General features: G+C 38.3%; 1 long non-coding RNA gene across 2 annotated transcripts; it reads right to left on the bottom strand.

Moving 5' to 3' along the window:
* Window positions 1-352: 352 nt before the first annotated feature.
* Window positions 353-21,729, bottom strand: LOC105074681 (uncharacterized). 2 transcript variants are annotated; one of them, XR_835811.3, is made up of 3 exons: window positions 21,588-21,729; window positions 7,050-7,143; window positions 353-1,380 (listed from the first exon to the last, which is right to left on the bottom strand). It is a non-coding gene; the product is annotated as an uncharacterized LOC105074681 (long non-coding RNA). The 2 variants fall into 2 exon arrangements; XR_012507490.1 differs by lacking the exon at window positions 21,588-21,729 and adding an exon at window positions 8,202-12,074.
* Window positions 21,730-22,870: the final 1,141 nt, after the last annotated feature.

The following is a 22,870-nucleotide window of genomic DNA, read 5'->3' as shown; positions in this document are numbered from 1 at the left end:
ACCCTGTTCTGCTGCGAGCACATGAAGCTCTGGCCCCTGCTCCAGGCCACGCTGCTGCTGCGATGGGTGGCTGTGATGGGCCATCCTGCTCTACACCTGTGGGACATCATCTCTCTGTCTCCCCAGCTCTCTCTGCACAGTCTCGAGCTGTTTTTAGAGGCGATTACTAAGTACAAGGCCAGCGTGATGATGACCCTGGTCACGATCCCACGCACTCAGTGGGGAGTGAACTACCTTCTAGTTTCCGTGCTTGTCCCACTGTTGCCAGCTTCCCCACCTTAGGAAGTCAACACCGACCCAGAGCCGCCCTGGACGCAGACAAGGCAGCTGAGACAAAGCCACTGAAGTCAGGTGGCTGCGAATGCTGAGATTTATTTCAGGACTTGGCCCCCATGAGAGACAGGCTCACCAACACGAGCCCTATACAGGTTTATTCCATTTACTGACATATAACTTCCTTGGGAACAGAGATGGGGATCCAGACGAGTTTATGGCTTAAAGTCGATCAGGCCCTCATGCACCATGATCTCCACTCTGCCCTCATTTCAGCTCCTGTGGAGCCTGGGGAAGGATTCCTGTTCAGCACAAGCAGGAGCCAAGGCTGATTTTGGAGCTGGCTTGGCTCAGGGCCTCTGGGATTTCAATCCATTAAGGCTGGAGTCCTCCTATTTCCTTCTGTAATCTCCCTTGTAACTTTCCAATTTGAATTTGTTTAAATTGTCACTAGACTGTACAGCTTTGCTTCAAAAGACTTGTTCCATTGTGAAATAAAAAGAGTTTTCTTAATATGTAAATGCCTATGCAAATTGTGTCTTCCCACCACCAATCCCTCCTTCTCCCTCCCTACCGCTCTGATTGCTGAGGTTCAGGGAGGACATCTGAGCCACAGAGGAGCAGAAATCTGGGGCAGCTGTTACCATGACGACCACTTATTGAGCACTTACTCTGTGCCAGGAACGGTGCCAAGACCACTGCATGCATTATCTCCTGTTTCTTCACAACGACGCTTAGGGCTAGACATTATTCATACTCCTATTTTAATGGAGAGATTGAGTAACTTGCTCAAGAGTTCATAGCTTCCGGCAGGGCCAGGTCTGGCAGAACTGAAATCCAATGCCCAGGAGCACTGTGCTTTCTAGTAAGATGTCTCCTTAGCCAATGCAAGGATGATGGGGCTCCAGGGTTGAAGAACCAAAGGGGAAGGTTTGAATCATCTTGATGGGATTCCTCCAGGAGAGCAGGCAGAAGACCCAGTACCACATCCCGGGCAGTAGAAATGGCATGGACTCTGAAGTCAGACCCGGGTTCAGTATTACTCCTGGCACTTAGAACTGTGCAACCACAGGCAAGGTATTCACCCTCATTTAGCCCGTACCTCACCTATCGAATAGAAATAATAATGATAATAATAATGACCATTATTATTATTCCAGCAACTCCCCTGCCTAATTTGCTTATCCTGTTGTAGTCCCTATTTCTAGGATATGTATTAGTATGTGGCACATGAGACATGCCACCAAAATGGTAGCTATTATTGCAATTCACTCATTTAGTCATTCAACAAATATTTATTGAGTGACTACACAGAGATTTTATTGATTTTACCCCATTAGCAGAGTGCCTAGGGCTTAAGAGCTCTTCAAGTGCCTACAAGAATATTTAACACCTAAAATGATAAAATTATTAGCTCCAGGAAAAGAAGTAACTTCCCATAGATTCAAAATTAATTAATGCTTAATTGAATGCCTACTAAACTGACATTATACCAATCAACTGTTAACAATTCAACTCTTTTATAGTTATATATAGGCAATAAATATAATAGAGTTTACACCACAAGAACAACATGAAGAATTTAATATGTTAAAGGATAAAATTTTAAAAAATAAAATCATGACTGTCACATAAATATACAAAGTGAATATGCATCAAATATTTGATTTAACTTATTAATTAATGAGGAAGTCAGTAAGATGTCATAACTGGTTCAAAGGAGAATTCAAAGAGCAGAGACACATGTAGGTCATGAAATGAATTTACAAGTAAATGCAAAACTGGCTTCTTCCACAGTGGAGGAGAGGAAGGGCTCAATTGTTTCTCCCCCAGACAGAATTAATTTGCATGTGTATAGACAATAATTATTTGCATTGTTATCATTAAAAAAAAAACAACAACAAAATCATAAAATAGCTCAAAGACAATAAAAGTTTTAAATCCCGCAGAATCAGATAAGCCAGAATGGTGTGCTCTAGATAACATATAGATTGCCAATGAGTACATGCAGTCATTTGGGGGAGGCTTTTTGGTACATTTCAAAGTCTTTCACAATTTTTTCTGACAGTCTTTCTCCTTTCCCTTGTGTTTATAGAATTTCAAAGAAAGATTATTCTTGATCACAAAATAAGGCTGACCTCAAATAGATTTGGCCTGATTCTTTACATAAATGCAGTGAGGGTGTTCACTTAATACACAGGCCTCTTTAAGTCTGCTTTGCAAATCTTGAGCTATACGGTACTGAGCAACTACTAATGCCACAAAATTAACTTCCTTCTGGGAGTTTTTATAAGGAATCTCAGACGGATTTAAAAGCCTGTACTTTAAAAGCCTCTAATTTACTGTCTTGAGACAAGAAAACTCTCTCCACCAGAGTTCAGCCACAGGTCTGAGGAATTTAGGTGAATTCCTCTCTCCTTAAGGCCCTCAAATAGTCTATAGTACTTGATCTGCTAGGAAGTAACCTTACCCATCATCTGAAAGGCTGGGACCCTGCCAGCCAGGAACCGGACCAGCTTTCCTGGGAGGGTTTTGTAGGCATTATTAGCTCTATAAATACAGCTAAGCTTTGTTGCCTAGAACAAAATAGTGGTCATATGTGATTAAATGGGCACAATCTTCAAACATAACACTTTGCATAAGTCCTTCATTGGACAATCAGTTGGTCCAGTTATATCCTGATAGAAAGAAAGACTGATTCTTATGGAAACTATGAAATAACTCCATTGCCGTGAGAAGCGAGGAGTTTCTGTAAGTGTTTCTGAGTTCTGCAGACCCAGTGAGAATCAGAAAATAAAACATGTTTAATTTCAGTGTACAAAAGCAGACTTTACCAAATTATAAATTGGGTTATAGAAGTATAAGAGGAAAGAGAAATGTCTTTTTATAGATCCAGAAAATGGAATAATTTTTAAAAATCAATAATATTCCAGAAAACCACAAGAAATTTTTCCTCATCAGTTTATTCAGTCCTATAATTAATTTGTGTTCTGCTAGATCTTGGGTTAGCAGTTGCATGAAGCTGTCTGCTTCTCAACTGGAAAAGAGTTCTGGCAATCTGGACTCAGCCCACTGGTACTGTCGGAGAGTTGTCTAAGGGATGTTCACCTCACAATACTACCCAAGTTGCTGTTCTTCGAAATGTCAATGGTTTGAAGTACCTGGTAAAATCCTTTTCAACGAGACTGAGACTATCCTTCTTTATTCAATGCATAAATTCTGGCCTGTATCTTATAGCATCACTTCAGGGAAGCATCAGAATAAAACAGAAACCATCTGTAGATAACAGACACTTAGAAGAGCTGTGCTTAATTTATTAATGATAATTTTAAAACATAAAAGGTCTGATGCCATGCAAGACATAGCTAATTAAGAAATTTTAAAAATTTAGACAAAACATCACTAGGGATATTGATTATAAACTTATCTCCAAAGAAGTTAGTGAATGTTACATTTGGTTTATACAAATGTATGAATATAATCTATAAAGAAAAAATCTTGAGCTGTAACCTATAATTAATAATCCTGAGACATAATACACATAATAGACCAAGAATATCAAGTAAAGAGAGTCTATAAGTCTGGATCTTATTTTATATTTTTACAAAATACATAAATGGGTACTTATATTCCCATTTGTATGTCCATACTCCATAGATAACTTTCATATATATTTCCAACAAAGAACCATTGGCCTAGAAGCCTCTAGATTCAAATTAAAGAAGTAAGGTTTTGGATAAGAAAGTGTTTCAAATAATAACTGAATTTATGACTAATAATACCATATGCTGTGGCTTAATATCATCAGGTAAAGCATCTCCAGGGCACTAATAAAATATAGGAAAACTTGAAAGGAACTATTTCTTAAGAGTTTTAATCAGTGTCTTCCCTAAGGTGAAAGCATATTATAGAAAGCAAGAATACTGACAAATTTCCGGGGACTTCCCATAAACCATACACTTTCTGAAGCATTTATTTTAATACAATTTTACTTATAAAGATTTAACCTAGATTAGGCTGAGTGTCTTTCCTGACAGTTCTTCCCGTGAAACTCTTACAATAGTCACATATCAAACAAACCTAATTATTTCTAGTATTTCTCTCTTTACAAAGTAGAAGAAAAAACTTTGTGAGTTTTTCCAGGGGCTCTCTAGGAAATCTTAAAGATGGTTTTAGGTATAAAAAATATCCTAACAGTTTTGTTTTTTCCTATATTTAGGATTCTATTTTGGGAAGGCACAATTTAAAAAAAATTGTCAAAGGAGTTCAGACATAGGTTCATGGATTCCTGAGAAACAATATTTGATGACCTATTTAATCAAAGTGACAATAAAATATGTAAAAATACACATTGATGGAAGTGTAATTGCCAAGAACCTTACTTGTTTTACAAATGAGGAAACTTTGTACTTTTTTAAAAAAATAATCAAGGATGTAATAAAGTCCACATAAAACACAGAAAATTACTCTGATAAGACTCAGGATCTTTTCTCTCTAGGCAATTTACACAGAAAGTAGAGAATCATCATTTATATTGTGAACAAAGTTACTCATCTGTAAACCAGGGAAGCAAACTCATTAAAATAAAGTGAGCTTTGCTAAGATTTTAACACATTTCGTAGCTTCTTTTCAGACTCAGTTTTTATCAACAACGGCAAATAGAATTCATATTCTGAGTTTTTTTTCATTATCCTGTTTCATATTGTAGAACAAATGGACACTTTGCATTAGGACAGATCTCAGAGGATCCACAAGATCAAAATTAATTTTCTTATGATTCTAAGATGCTGTTTATGTAAACATGCCATTTGTTTATTACTACTGTTACTGGGAAAAGGAAAATAAGAATCATCTCAGTTCTTTGTCACTCGAAAAAGAGATTTTTGACAAGAGACAGGAAAAAAAAGTGATAAGCAAAATTTTATTAGTGATACTAAAAAAATACTGAAAGATAGTACACTCCCGAGAATTGGGAGCGGGGCAATCCAAGAGGGGAAACATGGCCCCGCTCTCTCCTTCCTCCTGTTTTTATATCCTGGCTTTGTAATTGATTAATTAATTGATTGACTGGCTGATTAACTGATTGATTCCCTGTGCTCTGGTTAATTAACAGCTCAGGTTCCCTGTGCTCTGGTTAATTGACAGCGCAGGTTCCTTGTGTTCTGGGTTGTTCCTTCCCCTTCCTCTCCCCCTGCCCAGTGCTCATTTCTGTCTAAACTACCTAATACCACTACCCTCAAGTTAAATAATAGACCAGTATTTTAAAAATTCCAAGTTTTAATTTCTAGCATGACTTTAATTATAACCTGTATACACAGAAGCCCCTTGGGGTCCTAAACAAATCCTAAGAGAGCAATGATCTGAAGACCAGCAAAACTGAGGACTGCTGCCTTAGGATAAAACTATTCTTTTTCTTTGAAAAACAAAACATACATGCAGTTGGAGTTCTCTGTCACAATTGCTCTCAAGTATAGCTGCAACCACTTATATTAATTATAACTTTTTACCAAAGTAATTTTCATTCATAAAGGAAAGTGAGTGTGGATGTGGATAATTGAAAACTTTGCCATACACCAGTGTTACAGCAGACTAGAAAATTTCATGAATATACTTTTCTATAACCCCACACAGAAGCCTTCTTTTTTACATGTTCTTAGTAGCAAAAATGATCATGTTCATTATTACCATGACCCATAGATATAGCCCTTCTAGAGCATATAATTATGTTTCAATATTCTAGCTTTCTTAGAAATTATCTAGATATTTAATGACTATTCAATAATTAACTCAATATAATACCAGTTCAAGGTTTTAAGCTACACAGAAATCTCATAAATTATCTTTAAGCGAGCATGCCACAAAGCATAATTATTCTTAAATTGAAGTTATGAAAATCTTGAATACAAATGTATATTATGTAAGAGTAATTGTTAGTTTATTTGGTTAGTAACTTGGCATCTGATATAATTCAGAGAAGGCACAACTGTTCTATTAAACCAAACATATCAAACCAGTCACATTTGCCAAAGATTTACCTTAATTATGTGAACTTGGATTCTTAAAATGTTTCTGAGTTAGTTTCTGAAGAATTTTTTTCAGGGTAGCACATTTAAAGCATTAGAAATTTTAAGCCTCATTTTATTAAATTTTAGGAATATTTGATTTATGTAAGCACTTATTTATCTCTGTAAGTCAATAAGAATAGAGCTTCTTTAAGATACTCGATCATCTAATTGATTAATACCCTCTCAAGGAAGGAAAACATTTCACACTTTATAAGAAGTAAAGGACTGAATTACAGACACATAGATATACAGACACAAAGAGAGCTTAAAGCTTCAGTTCTACAATTTTAGCCACAGGTTGAGAGACGTAAGAGGCACAAAACACACTCACTACTGGTCCAGAAATAAAAGAGCTGCTCTCTTTCCTGGTGGGTGCCAAATTTTTTGAGCTCAAAATAGACAAATAGACAAACAAATAAGACTTAACAACCAGATTCTCTGTCGTTTCTTGTCTTAACAGAAAATAGATTTCTATGATTTATTAATCCATTTACAGAGATCATTATATAATCAATTTATAAAACCAAATAAATTCCTAGTCATTGCCACCACCATTGGAGAATCACTTCCCAACCATAAACAAAACAAAAAAAATGAAACAGAACAACATACAAAATTGGGAGGGGGAGAACAAAAAACAACAGATAAACTGAGAGTCAACAAGGTTCTATTGCTATGTCAGTTTCACCTCTGTGTCAGGAACTGGCATACCTGGGTTTCGGCTGCCCATGGGGTGCACATCTCTGGCAGTACAATTTCTCTTGCTCCGTCAGGTGACTCCACTGGGCACATTGGTGGAGGATCTCTAAAGCCGATAAAGAATAATATTTTTAAAAAGATAAAAGCATGATTCTCATACAAATATAAAATGAACACGTCAATAGTGTTATTTAACTCATTAATTAATAAGAAAACCAGTAAGACATTATGTCTAATTCAAAAGAGATTACAAAGCGACTTGTCTAGGCATTTACTTGAATTTACAAATAAATGCAGAACTGGCTTTTTTACACAGTGATGGAGGAAGGGAAATCAGTTGTCTCTCTACTGGACAAAATATATTTTCATGTTTACAGACTAGAATGATTTGCATTGCTATCAGGTGTCTATGATTTATAGAGTCAAAGACAATAAGGGTGCAAACCCCATAAATCAGATCATCTGGGAGGATGTGCTTTAGACAACATGTAGATTTCCACTGAAGATATACCACAATCGTTCTTTTTTTTTTGGTCTACTTCAAAGCCTTTTACAAAGAAAGCTCAAAAGTGTAAAAATTGTGAAGATCACACAAATCTTCCAAAAAAAAAAAAAAAAAAACACTTACATGAAATGTGGCTAATAAGCACACTTTAACACCTTTGATGTGGCATGGAGAGGAATGGGGTCTCCAGGAGTGAACATGCTTAGGATCTATGAGCGTCTCCGAGGTGTGATGGGTGCTAGCACTGTGTTAGTGTGGAGGGCTTGTTGAGATGAAGGGAGATGTAAGCCAAGATGCCAAGGAGCTTACATTCCATCATGAGGTACAAAAACCAAGTAAATAAGCAAATTCATTAATTTTTAGATATTGACATGCAGTCAAGGAAATAAATTGAGTTCAGTGAAGAGAGGATGGTGCAGAGGAAATTATGGTGGTATGTTTAGTATGGCGGACATTATTGGTTGCTGACTTACTTGCCGTATCTCCGTCTCTTTTTTGGAGTCAGCTCCCCAGTTTTTACTTGTTATAGAGCCTTAAGGTGTATAAGAGTGATGGTCAAAGCCAGTCTTGATAATTCCATTCCCTCTGCTTTTTTCTCCATTACCACTGAAATAACTCAACTTCAGGCATTGTTATCTCCCTTCTGGGTTGTTGCCTACCTTGAGTGTTGCTATTCTCCAAGTCATTTTCTTTTTATTTTAAATTGTGAGCACATACACATGGAAAAATATACAAAACAAAAAAGTAAAGAATAGCTTTTGGCAAAATGAACACCCTATATAATCATCACCCAGGTAATAAAATCAAATATTGTTAGAAGCCCCAAATCCTTCTTTGCCTGACTGCGTCCTCCCTTATTGCTGGAGGCAATCACTGTTCTGATTTTGTGTAATCCCATCTAGCCTTTCCTTCAGGGTTTTACCATCTACATATGCATCTGGAAATGATACAGTTTTATTTTGGCTGTTTGAACTTTATTAGAAGCACTTCACTGAACATTATATTTGTGAAATTCAGCCATGTTGCTGGCAAAACTATAATTTGCTAACTTTCCTTGCTATGTAGCAGTGCTTCTCAAAAGTTCTTGGTCTCTTGACCCCTTTAACCAGTAAAAATGGCTGAGCACCGCAAATATCTTTTGTCTATGTGGGTTATATCTATCAATGTTTATTGCATTAGAAATTAAAGTGGAAATTAAACAAAAATTTGTCTCTTAATTCAAAAAAAGAATAATAATACCTCCAAAAGCTAACCAGAGAATTACCACATATGACCCAGCTGTGGGGGAGTTACTGTTTAACGGGTTCAGATCTTCTGTTTCAGTGATATAACCAGTGCCACTGAATCACATGCTTAAAAATTGTTAAAATTGCAAATTTTATGTTATCTACATTTAAGCACAACAAAACAAACAAAAATCATATTAATGAAACCATCCCATGTTAATGTAAGTAAAATAGTTTCTCAAAAGAAACTGTACTTTACAAAATAAAAAAAATGAGGAATGACATTATTTTACATGTATTTAATACCTATTTAAAAGAAGGCAGTTGAATTCTTATCTGTGCTTCTTCATTCAGTCTGTTGTGATATCTTGATTTGGCTGAAGTATATAAAGAAAATCTGGCCTCATGTAAAAATGCAGTTGATAAAAGGAGGTGTAATTTAATAGCTTTTGTAAATAATTGTGGCTATTCTTCCTCAGTATTACACCAGAACTTGATAAATGGTAGTTTCTTAAAGGTTGTTTGCCACATGGGGTGTGAAACTATATCCTTTGGTCTACCTTGCTCTCTGAGTGGATTTTTTTACCCATGTACAATTTTATAGCAGCATGCATTGGCTATTTAGAATATGTTGGTTCACTGAGTTATGCAGATTTTATAAATATTGATACATTTCATTATGCAGTATCAAAAAATCACATTAGTAAATATCACCACCAGTCTTATCCAAAGATTCTTTAAATGTTGGGAAACTCACAGTGGTGGGTACAAGCTTTCAAAAATTCTAATTTTTGCTGGAAACCTCAGATTTTATCACTGGCAACAAATACCGAAATTTTTTCCCCAGGCTCAATTTGTTAATGTTTGAGGAAGTATCTGCCAAATTCCAAAGTCTGAATAAACATTTTTGGTATGTCAGTTTTTTTTTTTTTAATAAAAACTGGTATTCCATGAAATATGTGGATAGTTTAGCTCACAACTTAAATATTTATACAAGTGCTTTTTTCAGGGCTGGTATTATATTTTGGCATGCAGCAAAAGTGCTTTCTGTATACTTCCCATTTTGTCACACAGAATACTAAAAAATTATATTAATCTTTTTGGAGAGATATTTGGCAATACTTAATGAAACAACATATGCACTTACTTTTGGCTCAGCAATCCTAATTCTAGGAACTTCACCTGAAGATATTCCCCAAATGAGACAAAAATGCATATGCACAAGTTTATTTCTTATAGCATTGTTTATAACTGCAAAATACTGGAAACAACCTAAGTGCTTATACATAGAAGAGTGGTTGAATAAACTACAGCACATCTACAAAATGGAGTACTAAACAGCCATATAAAAGGATGAAGAAGACTTATAAAAACTGATTTGGAATGATTTCTAAGATACATTGTTTGAGAGAAAGCAACGAGAAAAGATTATTTTAGTATGTTATTCTTCATATAAGAAAGAAGGGGTATAAAGAACAGACATATATCTGCTTATTTGTGCAAAAGAAATTCATGAAGGATAAATGAGACTGACTGATTTAAGGAGGTAGGGGGGAAAGGGTGGGAAGGGAGTGGGAATGTGGTAATGGATGAGGAGGGTGTGACATCTCTGAGTACATCTTTTCATACAGCCTTGACTTAGACTCAGGCTCTTTTACACAAACCACAAACTATATACAAATAATTAAAAGCAACCAGATGTAAGTAGACTCAAAATTGGAATACAAATTATAACAAATGAGCCTAACTGTTTAAAAATGAAAAGCGCTGAAGAAAATGGGGAAGACCCAATTTACATAACTTTGGAAAAGAGTTCTGTTGACTGGATTCTATAAGACTAAAGACAAAAAGAATTGCTCACAGGTACTGTACTCAGGTTGGTGAACTTGTTTCTCATAGGGGCCTGGGTTAGCAATTCTGGACCCAGTTTATACCAGGATTGAATAAATAAGTGTTGATAATAAGAACCAGGTTTCTCACTATTGGAGAAAGAAGCTATAAATAAGGAAAGGAGAAATACTAGAATCAGCCTTGTGGCGTTGGATTAGAATCAGAGGGATTAGCATGAATTCATAGTTTTTAATATATACATATACATATATATATATACACACATACATACATACATACACAGATACACAGACATGGAAAGAAACAGATGTGTGTGGATGTGTAGTTTCATCCCAGCTGTGTGCTAAGAAGGTCCCCATAGTAATAAGCACACCTAATTTCCTGTTTCTGGTTTCTCTAATAAAGGAACCAATGCTCCATGGGAAAAATGATGAAAGCAGGCTTTGGACAGAAAATTCAAAACGAGCTTGGACTATCTTGTGATACCAGGGGAAAAAAACCCCCAAATGCTTGAAAAAGTATAGAGATGTATCAAGATGACCCAGGAACCCAACTGAAGAAACAATCAGTGGCTAAATTTGGGACAATTTGAGCAACAAAATATACCATGATAGAGTTAGGTTATAATCCACAGACTAAAACAAATATCTCTGAGTTCCTACTCCTGGAAGTAAATAAATAAATAAATAAATGGGGAAATAGAATAATACACAGTTCAAGGGTGCAGGCATCCTTGAATTACTAGGTATAGTAGGGAGAGAAATGCCTTCACACAAAGATGTCCACGACTAATCCTCAGAATGTGTAAATATGTTACATGGCAAAAGGGACTTTACACATGTAATTAATGTGTAAAACTTAATGACTTTGAGTTGGGGAGATTATCCTGGATTATCTGGGTGTGCCCAAGGTAATCACAAGTGTCCTTGGAATTAAGGCAGCATCTATAGGGAACTGCCTAAAAAAATAAAGAGTTATAGGTTACGTAACTAACAAATTAGTAGGACAGGGCATGGAAGTGGTTAAAAACAAACAAACAAATATCTTGATTAATCCTAAAGAGAGCAAAAAAGAAGAGGAAAGTGAACATAGAAGAGGCAGGGCAACTAGAAAACAGACAGTAAAATGGTAGATTTAAATCCAGGACATGGAACAAAATGAAAAAAGCAAGATGCTGAACTACGTGCATCTTTTAAGAAACTTTTTCTTATAGGCTTGTCAATTCTGTGAATGTTTCTGGAAGAATTTGGTGTTTCATAGAGGGTCTCAGATAAGAGGAAGATTTCTCTTTCATTACCTCTACTTGAAATTTCTTACCATATGAATGTATTACCTTTTCAATTTAAAAAAATGTTAATTAAAATAAATATTTGCTGAATGAATACACTGGAAATGAAAATTCATCAAACAGACTTATCTTTCTGCCATGGATTTAGAATCCTCCCCCCATCTTCTCTCTCCTCCTTTCTTTTCTACTTCAAACATGTTGTGCCTGAAAGGGGATTAAAGTGGCTTAATCCAAATATTGCAATTTTAAAAGTACACATTGCACTCTGCCCTTTATCTGAGAAATGTGTTTCAGTAGCTCATCACTGGTAGCCGCCTTTCCCGGGGGTGGGCTGTGTCTGAGCAGGTAACAGTTTCCTGCTAAGGATAAAGGCCTCCAGTGACCATTAGGACCAAACTTAAATGTTTGTATGTATTAATTTTTTCCATTCGCCAAGCTTTTATCAAAGGTATATTATAAGCCACAGATAGATCAGTGTTTGAGGAAATCAAGGAAAGAAAGCACGCAAAGGAAAGAGTTTTATAATCTCAGCCTCTCACCAGTAGGCAATCTAATAATTTCAGGCAAGTAATATGGCAGTAAAACAACTAGGATTCCAGAAGTAATCACTTCTGTTTCTCTCCCATGAAACCATTGGCTATAAAACAGGGCTGGCAAACTATAGTCCATGGCTAAAGCTGATTCCCAGCCAAATCCAGCTCAGAGTCAAATCTAGCTTACTCCCTCTGTTTATAAAGTTTTATTGAAACTACCCCACCTATTTGTTTGTATATTGCTTCTGGCTGCTTTCATGCTAAAATGACATAATTGAATAGTTGCAAAAGGCTGAAATATTTATCATCTGGCCCTTTACAGAAAATTTTGCTGATCCCTGTTATAAACTCACACAGAGTCTAACATGCCACCTGGGGACACATGCAGAACTAAACTTGTCCTAGTAAGGACTGGGAGACAGGAGAAATTTAGGGCCATGTTGTCTGGTGGTCATTTTTGGACAGAACCTTTGCATACTTTAGCATGCAAATTTCCTAGGAGAGCTCTGGCTTTATATAGGTGTGTACTAGGCAGAATGAGGAGTTCAGTGATGAGAAAGGGCAGAGTGGGCTCTGTGCATGTCCGCTTTTCTTGGCAATTAGGTAGTGTTGAGTGTGGAAGAGGATGAATAATTGTCATGGGTTTATACCTGTGGGTGCAGAAGCTAGAAGCACTGGATTTGATGAACACCTAGCTATTTATGTAAATAGATCATAAAAACATACGGTGTGAAAAAAGTAGTGAACAGAATGAGATCTATGATGCCAAAAATATATGCATATAAAACAACAACTTACATCTTGTTATACCACTTATAAGTAGGAAGACATACTTAGACACATCATAGTTTGCCTTGTTGGGGAGGACAACGGGAGTGGCTTTGAGAATAAGACTGGCTCCATCAATAAACTGGACAAATGATAACAATGTGCCTTGAGGGAAGGCGCCTGAGGTTCAAGGACAACAAAACAACAACCAGAAAGAAGGAAGGAAGGAAAGGAGAGAGGAAGGAACCAGGCTGAAGGAATCTGGACACATAGCTTGAATCTGTTATAGCTCTGGCAGCTAAATGGATCTGTGACCTGGTAACCAGCTGCTGGGACTCAGCTTCCAAATAAACCAGCATCTGAATGGTGGAGGCACTGGGGGTCATGATTTTGTGTGTGTGTGTGTGTGTGTGTGTGTGTGTATTTCTGACAGGTAGGGAGGTTCAGAGCTGAGAGACTCCAAGCCAAATGGGGTGCAGACCAGTCCTCAGGGAAGAGAACCAGTCTAGCATAGGTAGGCTGCAGGAGTCCCAGGGAAGGTGGGGTTCAATCCAGCTCAGGTGACGAGGGTGGTTCTTGCTGTGGGTCAGGGAGAAGGCTCAGCGCTTTGGATGTGCACTCAGGCATATCAGATCTTAAACGGAGTCCTCCTGGGGTGTAGGTTCTGAGTATAATACTGGTTGGCCCAGGGACTGAGTAGATGACTTAGGTAACAACAGATTACAGATCTTCAGAGACAAGCTTTGGAGTCTTTGGACAAATGTCATCATTCTTCTGTATTTAATTTCCCCAATTTGGGAACATAATACCTGTTCTGACTACCTCATTAGATTGTTTTGATGATCACGTGAGATGACATACATAGAAGAGTTCTGGAAAAATAAAGTACACCACACCGTAGCTATGAAAATATTTAAATAACTTCTTAGAAAATAACTCCTTCTTTCCATCCACCTCAAACCAGAAACATTTCTGGATAGAAAGAAAGAAAGAGCTGGTAAATCTCCAAACAGCCATTTCCTCTAAAAGACGTGAGAGAAAAACATAATAGCTTTTATGTGTTTTTTTAAAAAGTAATTTTCTTCAAAAGGAATGTGTTTTCTTGCACATAATTTCATCCTTCAATTCTCAAAAGTTAAATCAGTTCTTTCTCATCGTTTGCAAACATTTCTGAGGTGTGTCTCAGGACAGTCCAATTTACAGCCAACTCCCAGCAGGCAGTCCTGGCTGCTGACGCTGGAACTTTATCTGGTCATAATCCATCAGCTTCAGAACAAAAGAAAAATGGAGATGCCTTTAAAGTTCAAAAGTCAGTGGACTTTATGCATCAGGAAAGCAATGGAAAGCTGACTGTGAAAATTGTTCTTGCTAACTCAACTAAAATCGTATTTTGAAAGAATACAATAAATATGCTAGTCTCATTTTCTGTTATGAGATAATTTAGACACATTTCTGAAACAAACTTTTTCCTCATTTAAAAAATAATTTTCAAATTACAATGGAGCTTAACAAGAGAGTAAAAACTCCATCAAACATTTGGGAGGTACACACACAGGTATATATGTTATATAAATTATATTCATTTCTTGCAACATCAGGCTCAAACCACATATACAGTACTGGGTTCTGCTGCTTTTTAAATGTATTATTACATCACTCATACCTTTTTACATTACTAAATTTTCCTCCATAATATGACTTTTAAGGACCAAATAATATTCCAGCTTCTGAATGTGCCATGGTCTATCTGAACTTTTCTATATTTAGATTATTTATCATATTTTTACTGTAATAAGTAGCATTTTCAAAAACATTCTTTTACATTAATCTTTGATAACATTGCTGATTGTTTCCTAGCATAGATTCATGAAGTTGGAATAACTGGAACAAAGTGTGTTAACACACTTTTAAGTCTCTTGATACACAGTTCCAAACTGTTCATCAGAACCTGTGATATTATATGCCAATCCGTACACATCTTACTACAGCCTCAGCAGCATTTAGTTTCATCTAAAAAAAAAAAAATTCTTGCCTGTTGAAAGTGTACTGAACAAATTGTTCTGTTCTTCCCAGCATCCCTTTGGGGAGCATCCCATCTCCTGTTTCTTAATCATTCAGATCAGACCCTAGAAGCGCAAACAGCCTGCATGATGCCACACACAGTGTATGCCTCTATGTGATGACCACATATTTTATTGCTTAAACTGGCTTTGCAATATAACAAAGGAAAGCTCCCACACAGTCTGTCTTGGTTATTTTTTTTTTTTAAGTCTTATGCAAACAGCCTCTTGCATACACGTTATCATCCTAGAGGAATCCAGGCTTCATTTGGGTCAGGGCTTCCCTCTCAGTGATGAAAAGCTCTCCAAGGTATATTTTCTTTTTGGATTTTTGGCTCCACCCTGTGTCAGCCCCAGTGTATCCTATGCAAATGATGTTATTTATAGCCTGGCGTGTAATACCCTGAGGTAGGAAAGCTTGTTGAAAGCATTGGCTGGACACCCAGTGTGAAATAGGGAGGTATGTGGTGAAAAACATTGTGTGAGCACATCAAACAATGCTGGAGACAGAAATTTAAAAAAGAAAACGTAGAATAAAGCAAAGAACAAGCAGCAGGAAGACTGTGTTTTCCAGGGCTGAGGATGTAGTTTACTTTAAACAAAAGTAGGACCTGATATAAAAGACACATTGATTTTCACAGTTGAGTTGGATGGAGGAGAGAGGCAGGAATGAACTAGGGCAAAAACCAGAAACGTTTTGGAGAACAGAATGAAGAAACTACATGCACAAAAGCCTGGACTCAGGGACTCGGGATCAAGAAACCTCTAGATAAGACTTGTATCGCATACGGGAAGAGGGTGGGCTCCATCTACATGGCACCTGTAATTTACCTCTTCACACATTGTGCCTGTTGTAAGCAAGAGTCCTCAACAGCAGAATCAAACAGAATTTTTTGTTAGTGAGTACAGAGGCTAAATACCCAACATGGTTGTTTTACTAGAGTTCTGATGTTGTAGGGGAAAAAAACAACAACTTCAGTTCGGAGGAGATTGCTTAAATCTCTCTGTGAGTGGTTCCTGAAAAAGAGCTAATTCATAACTCAAGGCTCCATGGCTTCCTTTTGGCAGCTGCTGGAATTGTTTGCATCGAGTCTGGATGCAAACAGCCAGTCTCTGTAGGGCTCACCTGGCAAACTTTACAGAATAGTTGCTTCTGAGTCACCACTGGGAAGAGATGCTAAAGGGAAAGGAAAGGTATAGACTAACAATTATAGGCTAAGAGAAATACCCCAATTAACTTCTTGTTTTAGCAAACGTTAAAAGCGTGCACTCCCTAACCACCACTATAACGAGCTGTTCCAGCTCTTAAGTGATTGTCTCGCACTCCTAACCCATCCTTCTCTCTGATATCTTGTGATACTGGAGCTGAGACTGCAAAGCACATCTCTGCTTTGCCAGACGGCTCTCCATTAGGCTTTTCTATAGGGGGCGCTACAGGGAGGCTGCGATGCTGAAGGAGGCAGAAGGGACGTGCTTCTTATTGACTTCATGCTGGCTTCTCCTTCCTACCAGGTCATTCCAGCCAGTGAGGCACCTGGGTCGGGGTTGGGGGTGCTCTCTGCAGTGGCTACCTCATGGAATTCTCTCATTATTCTTTCAGATGCCTAGATAACAACTTTCTTTCTAGTTAGCAGCTCCTGATAGTAAATCTGTATATATAGTTGGTGTGGGTTTTGACTTCTGACCCATGAACCTGTAGAGGTCTTCATAACCATCAGATAAGTAGCTGGGAAAGTATCTTCTTTTGATAGGGTATTTTGGCTTCTCTGACAGTCACTAAATATTTTCTTGCTCTTACTGTGTGCCCAACATGGAACTAGACTAGGGGACACAGGGATGACAAGACACCATCACTGCCCTCATGGAGTTACCATTTAGTAGCCGAGGAAAGGTGACGCCCATGACAGGAAGTGAGCAAGGGCTCTGCATGACTTTATTGCTGGAGGTTAAATTTCTCACGCTGTAACCCATAAGTCAGTCTATCACCTCTCTCTCTCTGTCTATGTCTCTCTCATCTATCTCTTCTCTGTCTTTCCCATCAGCTTAGTAGAATGGGTGGTTAAGAGCCCGGGCCCGGGAGTGTCAGATTTCCAGTGTTCCTGCCTCACCAGTTGTATCTAAGGACACATTGCTTATCTACCCTAAACCTTGGTTTCCTCATCTATAAAATGGGGATAATATTAGGATCTACGCCCACCTCTCAGGGTTTTAAGGACTGGATGAGATAATACCTGTTGAGTGCTTAGCCTGGTATTTATTACCCAGTAAGTACACAATTGATGCTTTCTTAAAGCATCTGTAGGACTGAATAAGACTGAAGTGCTACAATCAGAGACTCTCTGGTGGGAGACCAGCACCGAGCAGGGTGAGGAGTGTGGCTGGGACGTGCCTGTGGGTGGGGATGTGCTCTAATGAAGCTGAAATGAGGAGCCTTGGGGTGTGAATCCAGCCAGCAGCTGGGAAAGGAGGCTTGTTCCCAAAGAAGAATGGACTTCTTTCCAGCCCATCGTTGCAAAATGTGATAAAGTTTTTCAGAGATGTCTTTAAATATATGCTGCTAATGCCTCAGAGCAGAAGTATGCAATTCTTGTTCCCAAATAGCTGTAAATGTCAGCTTTTCTACCTTATATGTTTGTCGGGAGGGATTTTATGAGCTCCATGCACACTCTTCACTCACAGTTCCTTCACGTTCAATCCTGTGCTATTCATAGTACCGTCCTTCTTCAGGAGCGCTCCGGGGCACTTGGCGAACCCTTGATGATCAACCTGCTTGTGGCATCCTGTGTTGTGGAACTGCTCTCATCTCCCAAATAGTAAGTGGCGGGTAAGTGACTCACCCAGCGTTACATGGGAAATCAGTCTCAGGCAGTGCCGTAACTCTGGGGCTCTCTGCAGATTTCCTGGCCTGGGTAGACATCAAGAAGAAGTCCAGGAATCCTACATACATGGGACAATGGTGAGGGAGGATGGGGCTGGACAGCCAAAGGCGGAGCGAACGAGAGAATATCTGACTCTCATATTTTAACAATGACTTAGGTAAGGAGGAGGTGTGTCTGCCTCAGCCCAGTGGTCTTTGAAGGTGGTCTCAGCAGCAGTCAGCACCTGGGGACTTGGACCTACTAATTCAGTCTCTGGGGGTGCGGCTCAGCCACCTGTGTTTCAACAAGCTTTCCAGGGGGTTCTGCTCCATGATAACGTTTGAGAACCACGTGTCAGCACGTGCATGACCTTTCCAACCAAACATAGAAAGTAGCTGAAAGGGGCGGTGTTGGGTGTGTTAGTCTGAAAATGAAGACGTGAGGGGAAATATCAAGCCTGCCTTCCAGGGTAGGAGAAGAGGGAAGAGTAGGAAACACTGTTCCTCATTTCCCTTGAAACTAGAGCATAGAATTGTGGGAAGGAAAGGTGGAGGAGACCATCTTGGTTATGGAGCTCAATGTCCTCATTTTTCTTCATGATGGAGTCAAGGTCAAGTTAATGAAGGGAATTTCCCAAGGGAAAACCTGAGTCAAGACTCAAAACTTGAACCCTCGCCTCCTCCCCAGGTTCTTTCCCAGCACCACCTTGCTGGGCTCTTGGAGGGGCACTCAGTCTCCCCTTCCCTTTCCAGTCCAGGCCCCGATCACCTCCCCCTGGGTGATTTCCACATCCTCCTGGGGCTGCTCTTTTCTTCAAGGTTCTCCTCATTTTACATTTTCCTGACCTCACTCCCTTCAAGGCCATGGTCTGAACGTCCCATAGTGGCTCATTGATTTCTCTCTCTCGTGCCGAGGCTTTCTCAGCCTCCATAATCTTATCCCCCCTTTCTCTTCCATTTTATATCCTCCATGCTCTTTCCCCAGCTGGCATGCTTCCCTGCTCCCCAACCCAGCTGTCTTTCTTCTAAATTAGTGGTCACTAAACTTTTTCTATAAAGAACTAGATAGCAAATATTTTAGGCTTTGTGGGTCACATGGTTTCTGTCTCAACTGTTCAACTCTGTTACTAACAAGGCAAAAGCAGCCACAGAAAATACGTAAACGGATGACTCTGACCATGTTCCAACAAAACTCTATTTACAAAAACAAGTGGTAGGGATGAAAATGCTCAACTAGGAACAGAAGGGAACTTCCTTAATCTGATAAAGGATATCTACAAAAAAACCGCAACTAATATCACATTAATGGTGACAGACAGAGTGCTTCCCCCTTAATATCAGGGATAAGAGTAGGACATCTGCACTCACCTTCTATTCAGTATCACACTGTAGGTTCAGCCAGGACAGCTAAGCAAGAAAAAATAAGTAAAAAATATCCAGACTGAAAAGGCAGAAGTAAAACTAAAAAATATCCAGACTGAAAAGGCAGAAGTAAAACTAGCTCTATTTGCAAATGATATTTTACAAACAGACATGACATTTACATTTAGTCTATCTTAAAGAATCTATTCAAAGCTATTAGAATAAACAAGTACAGTAGGTTAAAAGATCAATGTACAAAAATAAATTGTATTTATATACACTAGTAATGGTATTCTGAAAGCAGTTTCACTTACAACATAATAAAAAAATACTAAGGAATAAATTTATTTTAAAAATATACAACTTGTATACTGAAAATTATAAAATATTGTTAGAAGTTTTTAAGAAGACCTAAATAAATAGAAAGAGTCCCTGTTCATGAGCTGAAAGACTTAATATTATTAAGATGGCTATAGTTTTCAAACTAATCTATAGATTCAATGCAGTCTATCAAAATCCATCTAGTTTTTTGTTTGTTTGTTTTTTTGCAGAAATTTTCAGGCTGATCTTAAAATTCACATGAGAATGCAAAAGACCCAGAAGAACCAAAACAATCATGAGAAAAAAGAACTAAGTTAGAGAACTGGACTCATACTTCCTGATTTCAAAACTTACAACAAATCTGCAATAATCAAGACAGTGTGCTACTGGCATAAGGACAGACAAATAGATCAATGGGGTAGAACTGAGGGTCAGCTGATTTTCTACAAAGGTACCAAGACCATTCAATGGGGAACGAAGAGTCTTAAACAAATGGTTCTGGGACAACTGGATAACTACATGCAAAAAAATGAAGCTATACCTTACCTCACACCGTGTACAAAGATTAACTTGAAATGGAATAAAGCCTACACGTTAGAGCTAAAAACTACAAAACTGTTAGAAGAAAACATAGGGATAAATCTGTAAAACCTCATATTTGGCAATAGATTCTTAGATACAACAAAGCAAGAGCAACAAAAGAAAAAGATAGATAAATTAGACATTATCAAAATTAAAACCTTCATGCTTCAAAAGATACTATCAGGAAAGTGAAAAGAAAACCCACAGAATGAGAGAATATGTTTGCAAATCTCATGTCTGATAAGGGACTTGTATCTGGAATATACAGTTGACCCCTGAACAATGCAGGGGTTAGGGGCACCAATCCTCTGCACAGTCGAAAATCCATGTATAACTTAACAGTCAGTCCTCATATCCACAGTTCTGTATCTGTGGATTCAACCAACTGCAGATTGTGCAGTACTGTGGTATGTATTTAGTGAAACTATACACAGGTATAAGTGGTCCTGTGCAGTTCAAACTCGTGTTGTTCAAGGGTCGACTGTATAAAAAACTCTTACAACTCAAAAATAAAAAGAAATTAATCCAATTAAGAATGGGCAAAAAATTTGATAAACATTTCTCCAGAGAGTTTATACAAATAGCCAATAAGCTCATGAAAAGTGGATCCCCATCATTAGTCATTAGGAAAATGCAGATCAAAAGCACAAGAATAAATATACCACTTCATATCCAATAAGAGAGCTAGAATCAAAAGTCAGCTAATAACACGTGATGGTGAGAATGTGGAGAAATTGTAACCCTCAATCGTTGCTGGCAAGAAAGTAAAATTGCACAGTCATTTTTGAAGAATCTGTCAGTTCCACAAATAATTAAACACAGTTACACATGCTAAGTGAAAGCAGCCAGGCACAAAAAGCTACAAATCACAAGATTCCAGTTGTATGAAATGTCCAGAAGAGGCAAATGTATAGACAGAAAGTAGATTAGTGGTTGCTTAGGTTGGTGGGGGCAGGGGGTGGAGACAGATAAGGGATGTGGATTGACTGCTAATGAAATTTCTTTCATGCAAGATAAAAATGTTCTCAAGTTAGATTTTGGTGATGGTTGCACAACCCTGTGAATATACTAAAAACATTGAATTGTACACTTTAAGTGAGTGCATTGTTTTGCATGTGAATTATATATCAAAATAACTGTTAAAAAAAAATCCAGGTGGCAAGCTAGATTTGGTTTGCTGATTCGTGCTAAACTTACCGAAATTCTATCCTTTGCTTTGTATCTTCCTCTTGTTTCTCCACATTGATGGTTTCAACAAAAATACTGTCTACTTACTATTCCTCTGCAAATCTCTTGTTACCCCATGTGAAGTCTTCCCCACTGTTATCTCCAGTTTTGCAGTGAGCATTCTGGCTCATCTCTTTGACCGGTTAGCTTCCTTAAACTTTTTGGTTGCTAAAAATCCTGAGGTCAGCGTTATGCTAAGTTCTGCTTTTTGCACTTGACCAAGGACAGGCCCTTATTAGTATTCAAAAATGATACAGTCTGTATTTTTTCTCCTTAATGTTTTACTCTAAGAGGACAGAGCAAGGGGGTCCTGTGACTGGGGCATCCATGAGACGTGACTATCATCTTGTGGTCCTGGCATCCCCAGGGTCAAGTGCCTTTTGCTTGGACACCAAATTCTTCAAATGAATAATGTGCCCAAAGCACTTTTTAGATTCTTCCCATAATAACACTGGCGCTTCATCATTTTAAGACACAGGAAACCACATGCCTTAACTCTGGAACTATGAAACAAACACATCAGGCCATGACCTTCTCTCTGCCGAGGTGTAATCTCATCCAGGCAGTGACCGAAATAAGAATATTTTGTGGAATTAGGGGAGAGTAAGAAGAGAAGTGGCAGGTGGTGGAGATGGAAAAGAGACAGAAAGGCATGGTTGTGAGAAAAAAAAAAAGTGGTGGTGGGATGGTCACGCAGGGGTTGGATCTAAACCAGTTCACGCCAAGAATGAGATACACACAGCAGGGAAAAGTTTACCGTCACCTTTAATGCTCCACTCATTCCTAATGCTGGTCATAAAACTTGCTGGGATATTAAGACAAATGAGGCTGATATCTGTTGGGGACTATGTTGGGATGGGATGTGGACACCAATGGCAGCTGATGTCCCAGGACTGGAAGTCTCGTTGAGCTTCTCCGCGCTCTGCCCTGACGCCCCCCTCAGTGCGAGAGGGGTTGCTGGCTACGGATGTGTATCAAGCTTTCTTAAAAGCTGTCACTTGAGGAACTGGTGTTTAATCATTTGCCAGGATTTTGTTTTCACTGTATTTTCAATAAATATTCATAGCCCCATCATTATCAAAGATTAGTCATAGAAATTAAAGTTTCTTTTTCAGTTGGGTCTCCAATGTACTTTGTCAGCGTTATGGAAAGGAATGCTTTTTTGAGAATGGATTCTGAGAGGGCAGTGAGTGAGTCATCTCTGGGGAGCAGAGAAGCGCTCCCCAGAGATGGAGGCTGGGAAGCCCCAGCCT

This window comes from Camelus bactrianus, chromosome 6, assembly GCF_048773025.1.
Source record: "Camelus bactrianus isolate YW-2024 breed Bactrian camel chromosome 6, ASM4877302v1, whole genome shotgun sequence".
In the NCBI taxonomy this organism is placed as follows: Eukaryota; Metazoa; Chordata; class Mammalia; order Artiodactyla; family Camelidae; genus Camelus; species Camelus bactrianus.
This window is presented reverse-complemented; position numbering and strand designations above follow the sequence as displayed.